Source organism: Bombus vosnesenskii, unplaced genomic scaffold (genome assembly GCF_011952255.1).
Source record: "Bombus vosnesenskii isolate JDL3184/JDL3185 unplaced genomic scaffold, Bvos_JDL3184-5_v1.1 scf7180000015780, whole genome shotgun sequence".
NCBI lineage: Eukaryota > Metazoa > Arthropoda > Insecta > Hymenoptera > Apidae > Bombus > Bombus vosnesenskii.
The window spans coordinates 22,366-37,601 of NW_022884148.1; positions in this window are offsets into that span (position 1 = coordinate 22,366).

A 15,236-nucleotide genomic window follows, 5' to 3' on the forward strand; every position below is an offset into this window, starting at 1 on the left:
CAGACCGAATATAAGTTATAGTGTGAATTATCTTAAGTAGATTTCAAGATTGTTGTAGCGAGACACATTTTAAATATGCTTTGCGAATATTGAAATATTTGTACCGAAATATTGAAATATTTAATATTAAAGATTTAAGGTTACATTAGAAAAGGAATGAAAAGTGTGAAGCGATAGATTGTTATGTGGACGCTGATTGGGCAGGAGATCATTTAGATAGGAAATCTACTTCTGGATATGTAATTAAATTGTATGGAAATGTAATCGGTTGGAAATCTAAAAAACAAAGGTGTGTGACAAAAACCTGGACGTATGCAGAGTATGTAGCTCTATCGGAAGCGGTGAGTGAATTAATGTCTATTAGAGAAATTATGAAGGTCTTCAATGTAAATCTAGACAATAACCCTGTAAAAAATTATGACGATAACTCTGGAGTGATAAGTATAGCAAAGTACGGAAATTTCACAAAAAATTCTAAACACATTGAAGTTCATTACCACTACGTTCACGAATGCTTAAAGGAAAATAAGATAAATATAATTTAAGTAGGTACAGACGAGAATACTACATAGGTTCTCTAAGAGGTTTTTCTATGTGCGATAGTCGAATCAAAGATTTGAATTTTTCGATTTGATCTACAGTGTTTATATTTTCAATAATGTTAGAAATTTGGACTGAAAACTTACCACCATTGATAAAGCATACTGGCGTTGGCTTTCCGTCGAAGTATACAATTTTTTGAACGATTTCTCCCGATGCGAGGGTTGGTTCTTGCTGCAGCAGAAGGGTATTATTATCTAATTTTAATGTTTTATTGGAGAGTTCGAATCGATATTGATTTAAAGCGGGTAAGCCTAATATGCCGTCTTCTATGATAGGGAAATTATCATCTACTAAGGCAAATTCTATCTCTTTGTTCAATAAATTTTGGAATTGGATTCGTATTTGGAATGCCCCATGGAGAATTTCTATGTGTCTGGTATTATTGTTCCTCCTGGGTAGCATCCTTGTTTAAGCAAGTTGATTCCTGCTACCGAGCCAACGAAAAATCGCAATCCTGGTCGTCCTGGTAATTGTAGTCGTATTGTGGATAATCCTCCTGAGGTATCATTGTTAATTCTGATTGTTCTTGAATGTGGTTTATTCCTGGAGAGGCTTTTTTTTGAGGCGGTATTCGAAAATTTTGGCATTGATTGGCAAGGTGTCCCAATCGATTTCATTTGAAACATTTCGTTTGTGACCTTTCGTTTAATGGTCGATTCTGAAGCTTTGTAAAATTATTCATTCTTGGTTGAATGTTTTGTGTGGGTGGAGTTTTGTTATTCATGTTACTTGTAATCGTGGAGCGGTTACCTACTGGACGAGACATCTGGTTACGATAAGATGGTGGAGTGGTTGTTTGTCGTGTCATCCGTTTGCGAGCGTTGTCTTCGCGAAAGTATTTTTCCACGTCCATTGCCTTTTTTTCTGCATCGATGATGTTTGGGCGGGGGGGGGGGGGGGGATTAGCCAATAGCACGTGTCCTATTTCCGAACGAAGGCCTCTTACATAGTCAATCACAGAAACCATGTATAGTCGATCGTTCATCGCTCATCGTGTTAGTTCGTCTTTATATTCATTGGTAATGCTGTATTGAAGTTTGTTGAAAACACGTCGAAATCTAATGTTATAATTTTGCACGCTTTCGGTTATTCCTTGCTTTATCACTCTTAACTGATCTTGGTGTTCTCTTACTGATGTTTGAGTAGTTACGTTACGTCTTAATCCTTCGTACAGAGTTTCGAATTCGTTAATATGGATATTGCGGATTGTCATTGCGGCTTTTCCTACAATTTTCTCTACTTTGATCATTTTTAATAATAACGTTTGTTCGCTACACATCATTCTCATTTCTTTTATTTCACGAATAAAATCTTCTACACTTATATCGTTTTCTCCGTTTAGTATCGGAGATACTAAACATCTTTTAGATTTCCAGAGTTTGCAGCTGTTGGATTGGATGGTTGGACATATGTTGGTGGTTTTTGTGGCATAGGTGGAAGTGGATTAGTATCGTCATCGTCAGTCATCATAGAACCGAATTCAGTTGATTTTACGTTTATTTGTGGTAGTTTAACACGAGAGAGGTTTCTACCTAATATTTCCATTTCGTTAACGCGTTTTCTATTTTCTTCGTTGGCTAATTTTAAAGCATTCTTTATTTCGTTAAATTGTTGTCGAAATTCTTCGTTCTGTCTCTGTACTAAGTCTAAAATTGCTCTGGTAGAGGAATCGAGTGATCCCGTTTTATTTTGGACTCCACTTGTAGAGGGTAAACTTGTCTCGACTATTGAGTCTTTCTTGTTGTTCATAGTGAATATTGTCTCTTCGCTAGAGTTACTAGAGAAACTAACTTTTCGCGTTCTATATTGTTTAAAAGAATCCAGACTTTTCTCACCTTGATACGTAAGTTCGTAGAATGAGGTTCCCTTGCGGTGTTTTTCTCTGTGGCGCGTTCAAAGGTGTTGTTTGAGTGTCAAACTCGTTCTGTTGATTTGTTCTATGCTCACAGTGGTCCCGTTGATTTGGTCCACTGTGGTAAATTATTGGCAGCAAAGTTCATAACGCAAGTAGTTCGAATCCTTCGATCTTCAATAATGTTCGTAGACCGAAATCGTAATTTCGTTTACACTGAAGCGAATGGATCCTGGCAGGATCGCCAAAATGTCACGTAAAAATAATGGGAAAATAAGAATAAAAAAATGTTGGGTTCTTGAACCAGAGTTCGAGGTAGCTTTATTTTATAATAGGATTACAAGTTTGCGATTAGACCGTTACCGAAAGACTGAAGCCTCGATCAAGACTCAGCCCTTCTAGATGTTCGTTTATCTTATGCCTATGTGCCGAATTCATATTCCTTTGTTTTGGGAGTCGGTGTCGTGTGCAAGGCGGTACAGGTTTCCTGAGTCTGTTGGAGATATTTGTTGACGTTACATGTACGTCAAGATTGCGTCAGTGTCACGAGGCAAAACAATAATATGAGTCGCTCTCGATTTGCATCGTCTTCTAACTCATGTGCCGCTACATACGTATATAGCTATTATTTCTTACAATATGCAGCGTATGCAGTTGTGTATGGGGCCTTAAGTTCACTGTTTATAGATACTGCTAGGAATTAATCGAACGAATTCAACGCAGTCGCGTTTACAGTGTTCCGTATTATCGGAAATGCCGAATTCGCGTGGTTTCGCTTTGACGTTCGTCCACGTTGACGATTGTTCAAAGAACAACCGAGTGGCCTCCGCGTCGCAGCTGCGAAAGACATCGAAGCCGCGACACCCTTGAGTGACTTCCCTATCTTTTCCTAAAACCATTAGTGTTTATGACGGTCCTCGGGCTAGCCGATCACGTTATGCGGAGACGCGTCGGCATCTGGTAAACATCCTGCCCGGAGAATAGGATCTGCGTGTGGCGAGCTACGGGACAGAAACCGTTGGAATGTTTACTGCCACGTGTTGCTACAAATCTTTCTTTTAAGGAGAGCTATATGATTACTCAATGCCTTTGTTAGATGGAGAGTTCGTCCCGTTGACCGCGGCTACGTTCGGCGACTAATTGTCGCCTTGAGCCCAAGCTCATTGTCACAAGTCTCAAACAAATACAATTGGGTAGAATGACGGCAAATCGTTTAGTTACAACTGTAGATTTTAATTACAATGTTTTTATGGATTTTCCCGAGGTTTCAGAGGGAAGGCACCGGTGTCCTCTTATCTCCGACATGTAAATATATGTGACTGTGAATTGCAAACACGGACGTACGTGTTTATTTCCTAGTTTTTATTTGAAAGGAACATCACATATGTTGGTCGTTCCACTCGGTCCGCGAACTCTGCGAGTTCATAAAAATCTATTCCAACCCAATGTTCCATATGCGAGCGAAGCGGCTTCTCTAACTTTCGGCCAAAAAAACATTTCTAAAAATTTTTTGTTCGCTCGCATATGAAACTGGTATTAGGTTGGACTACCTTTTTTACGAGCGAGTAGAGCGAGCAACGAGAACAGTGTTTCTCTACTATATGTAAATGAATACTATACATTGATTTTTATAAATATTTTTTATTGATAATTTCTTATGGAATAACAGGCGATCGCTAAAATCTTCTAGAAGTTGCTCAAGAAAATGTCCTTGACAACATATATCGAAGCGAACGTCATTAGCAAAAACTCTGACGGATCATATATTTTTTAACAAGAACTTTAAGATAAAATATGCAAGAGAGCATTATTTAAAGAATTGAAAGAAGGATAAGTATGAGAGAGAAAGCAGGTTGTGACTTTTATTGATATAACTGTTTTACTATACTAGCAATAAGAGGAAAATTGAACAAAACAAAAGCTAATTAATTACATATATATGTCGGGTTCACATTATGATTAGGGTTAGGGGCGTGAAACAAATCTTTATTTGGATTAGACATTATTGTTATGCAATAGAGGAGATATGTACTAGTGTAAATATGATTATTACAGAATATGGCAAGTAACTGTGGTAATCAGATACTCGAGAAGCTAATGACAATGATTCTAGGTTCAATAACGAATCCGCGATTAACGGGATAACAGAATGCGCCTTCTTCCAAGGTCCACGTTGTACCCAACTTCCTTGTTTACGGTTCAAGTATTACTGAACTAACTCTTTGTTAAAACATAGAATATCCACCGAGCGTAAGGACGCTATGTAACTAGCTAATGTGACCTCACGAGGGAATAAGTCTCCGTCGCGTTGGGGTGTGTCTAAGGACACGAGATCATCGGATTCGTGGAGAGATGCCTTCGTTCGGAAAGTGAGGGAAATTGACGTTGCTGTTAATTGGTCAATTTCCATGTTGGTGGTTAGAGGAGGATGCTAGCCGCCCTTGAGGGAAAGTTGCTAGCGGGAAGCGTCGTTCGTGAGAAAAATAGATTTCCCCTATCCTCTTGTAGTTGGTACAATGACTGTTTGTTTGTTTGAAGGACTTTAGTTAATTAAATCTTAAGATTTATAACGGGTCCTCAGGCTAGCTGAACATGTACTGTGGAGATGCGTCGACGTCTGTTAATCATCTTACCCGAAGAATAGGACTTGTGTGCGGCGAGCCACGGGACAGAAATCGTTGGAATGTTTACTGTCGCGTGCCGCTACAATTATTTCTTTTAAGGAGAGCTATAGAATTACTCCATACCTCTGTTAGGTAAAAACATTCATCCCTTGACCGCGGCTACGTTCGGCGACTGGTTGTCGCCTCGAGCCCAAGCTTTTTTTTTTTTTTATTTATTTGTTGAAATTACAATCAATTCTCGCGTTGAGAATTTTCAGTAATTTTTCTGGCGTGGCGCAGTGACATGGCTGTTTATTTACAATAAGTTAATACTATTATAGATAGGTATAATTTATAAGTATTATAAGTAAGTGCATATGCTTAATTTGGATAATTAAATGAATCTAACGTTTAGGTCTAGCGGGTAGTGCCTCTTCAGCCTGCGAATCTGGTCCGTCGTATCGAGTAGTCCAGTGATTAGGGGTTTCGGTGTTTGTTGATTCTTTTGCTATATCTGTCGCTATATTTTGCTATTTCCTCTTTGACGGTGGGTATCTTGAGGTCGCGGTGTATTGTTTCATTGGTTACATACCAAGGTGCGTCAATTAGGGATCTTAGCGTTTTCGGTTGAAAGCGTTGGAGTATTTCAATGTTGGAGTTACTTGCTGTTCCCCATAGTTGGATTCCGTAGGTCCAGACAGGTTTTATTACGGTCTTGTAGAGGGTAATTTTATTCTGTATGTTTAGTTTGGAGCGTCGGCCCGTGAGCCAATAGAGTTTTTTTAGTTTGTCCTTTAGTTGCTTCCTTTTATCTGAGATGTGTGTCTTCCACGCTAGTCTCCTGTCCAGGGTCATGCCCAGGTATCGGACTGTGTCCCTGCTAGGAACTGTTGCATTGTTGATGGTGACCTGGGGGCAGGTTTGTTTTCGGAGCGTGAAGGTTACATGTGTGGATTTCTTTTCGCTGACTTTGAAGCCCCATTTGTGAAACCACTTTTCCATGGAGTCGAGACTTCGCTGGAGAGTGGATGAGGCTATTACCGGGTCTGCGTGGGTAGCTAATAGCGCTGTGTCGTCTGCAAATGTCGCTATTGTTATATCGTTTGATATAGGTAGGTCGGCAGTGTAGATGGAGTACAGTAGGGGTCCGAGGACACTACCTTGGGGTATGCCGGCTTCTATTGGGAATGTTGCGGAAGTGGCGTCTAGGCATTTAACCATGAATTGTCTATTGGTTAGGTAAGATTTTAGGATGGAGTAGTAGGGGTGGGGTAGGATCTTTTTAAGTTTGTATAGTAGCCCTTCATGCCATACTTTGTCGAATGCCTGTTGGATGTCTAGGAAAACCGCTGAGCAATATTTTTTCTTTTTGAGTGTTTGGCTGATCGTATGAGTTAAGCGGTGGATTTGCTCTACTGTAGAATGATGTTTTCGGAAGCCGAATTGGTGATCTGGGAGTGTTTTCAAGTTCTCTAGGATTGGAAGGAGTCGGTTCGTGAGCATCTTCTCGAATAGCTTGGACAGGGTAGGTAAAAGACTGATTGGGCGATAGGAGCAGGTTTCGTATATCGGTTTACCGGGTTTAGGGATGAGGGTAATCAATGAGATTTTCCAGGCCTTAGGATAGTGTTCCAGGCGAAGGATAGCATTAAAAATCGATGTGATGAGTGCTATCCCTTTTGTGTGAAGTTCCTTGATTGCTTTCTTGCCTATTAGGTCGTGTCCTGCTGCTTTCTTGGGGTTTAGGCGACTGATTGTTTCTATAGTCTCAGCAGAGGAGAAGGGTTCGATAGGAGGGGACATTTGGAAGGGGGTGTGCAGGTATTCAGTAACGTCCGCGGCGGCTTGGGGGGAATGGGGTTTGAATACTTTTGACAAGTGTTTAGCAAACAGGTCGGCTTTTTCTATAGGGCTTCGCGCCCATCCACCTTGCGGACGGCGGATGGGTGGGATTATTTGTGGGGGGCGTGTGAGTTTCCTAGAGGCCTTCCATAGTGAGTAGTTGGCGTCGGCTGTGGGGGATAAGTTGGCGAGATATTTATGGAAACAGTCGTTTTTATAGTTTCTTAAGGTTCTGGATAGCTTTCTAGTTGCGTTGTTAAGTTTGCGTTTGTCCTCCGGTGTTCTATGGGTCTGCCATACTCTTCTTAGTCTACGTTTTCCTGCTATTTTTTTTTAGTATGTATTGGGGATATTCTTGTTTGCTGTTAGATGGCTTTGTCGGTGTGGAGAGGCGGATTGCGTTTATTATGCTCGTATTTAAGTATTCCGTGGCTGCTTCGATATCTTCCTTTGTTTAGTGGGGTGAAGGCTGAGGTTGAGTGTGGCCAAAGACTTCTCTGAAGAGCTGCCAGTTGGTGTGTTGGTTGGTTGGAGCCACGGAATACTTAAACACGAGCATAATAAACGCAATCCGCCTCTCCACACCGACAAAGCCATCTAACAGCAAACAAGAATATCCCCAATATATACTAAAAAAAATAGCAGAAAAACGTAGACTAAGAAGAGTATGGCAGACCCATAGAACACCGGAGGACAAACGCAAACTTAACAACGCAACTAGAAAGCTATCCAGAACCTTAAGAAACTATAAAAACGACTGTTTCCATAAATATCTCGCCAACTTATCCCCCACAGCCGACGCCAACTACTCACTATGGAAGGCCTCTAGGAAACTCACACGCCCCCCACAAATAATCCCACCCATCCGCCGTCCGCAAGGTGGATGGGCGCGAAGCCCTATAGAAAAAGCCGACCTGTTTGCTAAACACTTGTCAAAAGTATTCAAACCCCATTCCCCCCAAGCCGCCGCGGACGTTACTGAATACCTGCACACCCCCTTCCAAATGTCCCCTCCTATCGAACCCTTCTCCTCTGCTGAGACTATAGAAACAATCAGTCGCCTAAACCCCAAGAAAGCAGCAGGACACGACCTAATAGGCAATAAAGCAATCAAGGAACTTCACACAAAAGGGATAGCACTCATCACATCGATTTTTAATGCTATCCTTCGCCTGGAACACTATCCTAAGGCCTGGAAAATCTCATTGATTACCCTCATCCCTAAACCCGGTAAACCGATATACGAAACCTGCTCCTATCGCCCAATCAGTCTTTTACCTACCCTGTCCAAGCTATTCGAGAAGATGCTCACGAACCGACTCCTTCCAATCCTAGAGAACTTGAAAACACTCCCAGATCACCAATTCGGCTTCCGAAAACATCATTCTACAGTAGAGCAAATCCACCGCTTAACTCATACGATCAGCCAAACACTCGAAAAGAAAAAATATTGCTCAGCGGTTTTCCTAGACATCCAACAGGCATTCGACAAAGTATGGCATGAAGGGCTACTATACAAGCTTAAAAAGATCCTACCCCACCCCTACTACTCCATCCTAATATCTTACCTAACCAATAGACAATTCATGGTTAAATGCCTAGACGCCACTTCCGCAACATTCCCAATAGAAGCCGGCATACCCCAAGGTAGTGTCCTCGGACCCCTACTGTACTCCATCTACACTGCCGACCTACCTATATCAAACGATATAACAATAGCGACATTTGCAGACGACACAGCGCTATTAGCTACCCACGCAGACCCGGTAATAGCCTCATCCACTCTCCAGCGAAGTCTCGACTCCATGGAAAAGTGGTTTCACAAATGGGGCTTCAAAGTCAACGAAAAGAAATCCTCACATGTAACCTTCACGCTCCGAAAACAAACCTGCCCCCAGGTCACCATCAACAATGCAACAGTTCCTAGCAGGGACACAGTCCGATACCTGGGCATGACCCTGGACAGGAGACTAACGTGGAAGACACACATCTCAGATAAAAGGAAGCAACTAAAGGACAAACTAAAAAAACTCTATTGGCTCACGGGCCGACGCTCCAAACTAAACATACAGAATAAAATTACCCTCTACAAGACCGTAATAAAACCTGTCTGGACCTACGGAATCCAACTATGGGGAACAGCAAGTAACTCCAACATTGAAATACTCCAACGCTTTCAACCGAAAACGCTAAGATCCCTAATTGACGCACCTTGGTATGTAACCAATGAAACAATACACCGCGACCTCAAGATACCCACCGTCAAAGAGGAAATAGCAAAATATAGCGACAGATATAGCAAAAGAATCAACAAACACCGAAACCCCCTAATCACTGGACTACTCGATACGACGGACCAGATTCGCAGGCTGAAGAGGCACTACCCGCTAGACCTAAACGTTAGATTCATTTAATTATCCAAATTAAGCATATGCACTTACTTATAATACTTATAAATTATACCTATCTATAATAAGTATTAACTTATTGTAAATAAACAGCCATGTCACTGCGCCACGCCAGAAAAATTACTGAAAATTCTCAACGCGAGAATTGATTGTAATTTCAACAAATAAATAAAAAAAAAAAAAAGCTTGGGCTCGAGGCGACAACCAGTCGCCGAACGTAGCCGCGGTCAAGGGATGAATGTTTTTACCTAACAGAGGTATGGAGTAATTCTATAGCTCTCCTTAAAAGAAATAATTGTAGCGGCACGCGACAGTAAACATTCCAACGATTTCTGTCCCGTGGCTCGCCGCACACAAGTCCTATTCTTCGGGTAAGATGATTAACAGACGTCGACGCATCTCCACAGTACATGTTCAGCTAGCCTGAGGACCCGTTATAAATCTTAAGATTTAATTAACTAAAGTCCTTCAAACAAACAAACAGTCATTGTACCAACTACAAGAGGATAGGGGAAATCTATTTTTCTCACGAACGACGCTTCCCGCTAGCAACTTTCCCTCAAGGGCGGCTAGCATCCTCCTCTAACCACCAACATGGAAATTGACCAATTAACAGCAACGTCAATTTCCCTCACTTTCCGAACGAAGGCATCTCTCCACGAATCCGATGATCTCGTGTCCTTAGACACACCCCAACGCGACGGAGACTTATTCCCTCGTGAGGTCACATTAGCTAGTTACATAGCGTCCTTACGCTCGGTGGATATTCTATGTTTTAACAAAGAGTTAGTTCAGTAATACTTGAACCGTAAACAAGGAAGTTGGGTACAACGTGGACCTTGGAAGAAGGCGCATTCTGTTATCCCGTTAATCGCGGATTCGTTATTGAACCTAGAATCATTGTCATTAGCTTCTCGAGTATCTGATTACCACAGTTACTTGCCATATTCTGTAATAATCATATTTACACTAGTACATATCTCCTCTATTGCATAACAATAATGTCTAATCCAAATAAAGATTTGTTTCACGCCCCTAACCCTAATCATAATGTGAACCCGACATATATATGTAATTAATTAGCTTTTGTTTTGTTCAATTTTCCTCTTATTGCTAGTATAGTAAAACAGTTATATCAATAAAAGTCACAACCTGCTTTCTCTCTCATACTTATCCTTCTTTCAATTCTTTAAATAATGCTCTCTTGCATATTTTATCTTAAAGTTCTTGTTAAAAAATATATGATCCGTCAGAGTTTTTGCTAATGACGTTCGCTTCGATATATGTTGTCAAGGACATTTTCTTGAGCAACTTCTAGAAGATTTTAGCGATCGCCTGTTATTCCATAAGAAATTATCAATAAAAAATATTTATAAAAATCAATGTATAGTATTCATTTACATATAGTAGAGAAACACTGTTCTCGTTGCTCGCTCTACTCGCTCGTAAAAAAGGTAGTCCAACCTAATACCAGTTTCATATGCGAGCGAACAAAAAATTTTTAGAAATGTTTTTTTGGCCGAAAGTTAGAGAAGCCGCTTCGCTCGCATATGGAACATTGGGTTGGAATAGATTTTTATGAACTCGCAGAGTTCGCGGACCGAGTGGAACGACCAACATATGTGATGTTCCTTTCAAATAAAAACTAGGAAATAAACACGTACGTCCGTGTTTGCAATTCACAGTCACATATATTTACATGTCGGAGATAAGAGGACACCGGTGCCTTCCCTCTGAAACCTCGGGAAAATCCATAAAAACATTGTAATTAAAAACTACAGTTGTAACTAAACGATTTGCCGTCATTCTACCCAATTGTATTTGTTTGAGACTTGTGACAATGAGCTTGGGCTCAAGGCGACAATTAGTCGCCGAACGTAGCCGCGGTCAACGGGACGAACTCTCCATCTAACAAAGGCATTGAGTAATCATATAGCTCTCCTTAAAAGAAAGATTTGTAGCAACACGTGGCAGTAAACATTCCAACGGTTTCTGTCCCGTAGCTCGCCACACGCAGATCCTATTCTCCGGGCAGGATGTTTACCAGATGCCGACGCGTCTCCGCATAACGTGATCGGCTAGCCCGAGGACCGTCATAAACACTAATGGTTTTAGGAAAAGATAGGGAAGTCACTCAAGGGTGTCGCGGCTTCGATGTCTTTCGCAGCTGCGACGCGGAGGCCACTCGGTTGTTCTTTGAACAATCGTCAACGTGGACGAACGTCAAAGCGAAACCACGCGAATTCGGCATTTCCGATAATACGGAACACTGTAAACGCGACTGCGTTGAATTCGTTCGATTAATTCCTAACAGTATCTATAAACAGTGAACTTAAGGCCCCATACACAACTGCATACGCTGCATATTGTAAGAAATAATAGCTATATACGTATGTAGCGGCACATGAGTTAGAGGACGATGCAAATCGAAAGCGACTCATATTATTGTTTTGCCTCGTGACACTGACGCAATCTTGACGTACATGTAACGTCAACAAATATCTCCAACAGACTCAGGAAACCTGTACCGCCTTGCACACGACACCGACTCCCAAAACAAAGGAATATGAATTCGGCACATAGGCATAAGATAAACGAACATCTAGAAGGGCTGAGTCTTGATCGAGGCTTCAGTCTTTCGGTAACGGTCTAATCGCAAACTTGTAATCCTATTATAAAATAAAGCTACCTCGAACTCTGGTTCAAGAACCCAACATTTTTTTATTCTTATTTTCCCATTATTTTTACGTGACATTTTGGCGATCCTGCCAGGATCCATTCGCTTCAGTGTAAACGAAATTACGATTTCGGTCTACGAACATTATTGAAGATCGAAGGATTCGAACTACTTGCGTTATGAACTTTGCTGCCAATAATTTACCACAGTGGACCAAATCAACGGGACCACTGTGAGCATAGAACAAATCAACAGAACGAGTTTGACACTCAAACAACACCTTTGAACGCGCCACAGAGAAAAACACCGCAAGGGAACCTCATTCTACGAACTTACGTATCAAGGTGAGAAAAGTCTGGATTCTTTTAAACAATATAGAACGCGAAAAGTTAGTTTCTCTAGTAACTCTAGCGAAGAGACAATATTCACTATGAACAACAAGAAAGACTCAATAGTCGAGACAAGTTTACCCTCTACAAGTGGAGTCCAAAATAAAACGGGATCACTCGATTCCTCTACCAGAGCAATTTTAGACTTAGTACAGAGACAGAACGAAGAATTTCGACAACAATTTAACGAAATAAAGAATGCTTTAAAATTAGCCAACGAAGAAAATAGAAAAAGCGTTAACGAAATGGAAATATTAGGTAGAAACCTCTCTCGTGTTAAACTACCACAAATAAACGTAAAATCAACTGAATTCGGTTCTATGATGACTGACGATGACGATACTAATCCACTTCCACCTATGCCACAAAAACCACCAACATATGTCCAACCATCCAATCCAACAGCTGCAAACTCTGGAAATCTAAAAGATGTTTAGTATCTCCGATACTAACCGGAGAAGACGATATAGGTGTAGAAGATTTAATTCGTGAAATAAAAGAAATGAGAATGATGTGTAGCGAACAAACGTTATTATTAAAAATGATCAAAATAGAGAAAATTGTAGGAAAAGCCGCAATGACAATCCGCAATATCCATATTAACGAATTCGGAACTCTGTACGAAGGATTAAGACGTAACGTAGCTACTCAAGCATCAGTAAGAGAACACCAAGATCTGTTAAGAGTGATAAAGCAAGGAATAACCGAAAGCGTGCAAAATTATAACATTAGATTTCGACGTGTTTTCAACAAACTTCAATACAGCATTACCAATGAATATAAAGACGAACTAACACGATGAGCGATGAACGATCGACTATACATGGTTTCTGTGATTGACTATGTAAGAGGCCTTCGTTCGGAAATAGGACACGTGCTATTGGCTAATCCCCCCCCCCTCCCCCGCCCAAACATCATCGATGCAGAAAAAAAGGCAATGGACGTGGAAAAATACTTTCGCGAAGACAACGCTCGCAAACGGATGACACGACAAACAACCACTCCACCATCTTATCGTAACCAGATGTCTCGTCCAGTAGGTAACCGCTTCACGATTACAAGTAACATGAATAACAAAACTCCACCCACACAAAACATTCAACCAAGAATGAATAATTTTACAAAGCTTCAGAATCGACCATTAAACGAAAGGTCACAAACGAAATGTTTCAAATGAAATCGATTGGGACACCTTGCCAATCAATGCCAAAATTTTCGAATACCGCCTCAAACAAAAGCCTCTCCAGGAATAAACCACATTCAAGAACAATCAGAATTAACAATGATACCTCAGGAAGATTATCCACAATACGACTACAATTACCAGGACGACCAGGATTGCGATTTTTCGTTGACTCGGTAGCAGGAATCAACTTGCTTAAACAAGGATGCTACCCAGGAGGAACAATAATACCAGACACATAGAAATTCTCCATGGGGCATTCCAAATACGAATCCAATTCCAAAATTTATTGAACAAAGAGATAGAATTTGCCTTAGTAGATGATAATTTCCCTATCATAGAAGACGGCATATTAGGCTTACCCGCTTTAAATCAATATCGATTCGAACTCTCCAATAAAACATTAAAATTAGATAATAATACCCTTCTGCTGCAGCAAGAACCAACCCTCGCATCAGGAGAAATCGTTCAAAAAATTGTATACTTCGAAGGAAAGCCAACGCCAGTATGCTTTATCAATGGTGGTAAGTTTTCAGTCCAAATTTCTAACATTATTGAAAATATAAACACTGTAGATCAAATCGAAAAATTCAAATCTTTGATTCGACTATCGCACATAGAAAAACCTCTTAGAGAACCTATGTAGTATTTTCGTCTGTACCTACTTAAATTATATTTATCTTATTTTCCTTTAAGCATTCGTGAACGTAGTGGTAATGAACTTCAATGTGTTTAGAATTTTTTGTGAAATTTCCGTACTTTGCTATACTTATCACTCCAGAGTTATCGTCATAATTTTTTACAGGGTTATTGTCTAGATTTACATTGAAGACCTTCATAATTTCTCTAATAGACATTAATTCACTCACCGCTTCCGATAGAGCTACATACTCTGCATACGTCCAGGTTTTTGTCACACACCTTTGTTTTTTAGATTTCCAACCGATTACATTTCCATACAATTTAATTACATATCCAGAAGTAGATTTCCTATCTAAATGATCTCCTGCCCAATCAGCGTCCACATAACAATCTATCGCTTCACACTTTTCATTCCTTTTCTAATGTAACCTTAAATCTTTAATATTAAATATTTCAATATTTCGGTACAAATATTTCAATATTCGCAAAGCATATTTAAAATGTGTCTCGCTACAACAATCTTGAAATCTACTTAAGATAATTCACACTATAACTTATATTCGGTCTGGTATTTGTACTAATATACAGCATGTTTTGTTACCTTTTTTTGTTTTTACTACAGATTAACAAATCGTCTACATATATCAGCAAATAAACAACATTTTCCCCCTTTCCATGAGTATATAGGCACAACTCTATGTTATTCTTCTTAAAACCCAATCTCGTCACATACCTATCAAAACACTCATACCAGTTCCTCGGACTTTCTTTTAACCCATAAGGCGCTTTCGATAATTTACAAACTCTATTCGTTCCGTCTGCATATCCCTTTGGTTGATTTACATATACCTCCGAACTTATTTCACCATTTAAAAAGGCAGTTTTTACATCCATTTGCTCAATGATTAATGCATTTTGACAACAATATGATAGCAATATTTTAAAGGTCTGATTACTCGCTACTGGAGAATATATGTCATCGACTACGTTTCTTTGTTGAAATCCTCTTACCACTAATCTAACCTGTCATCTGATTT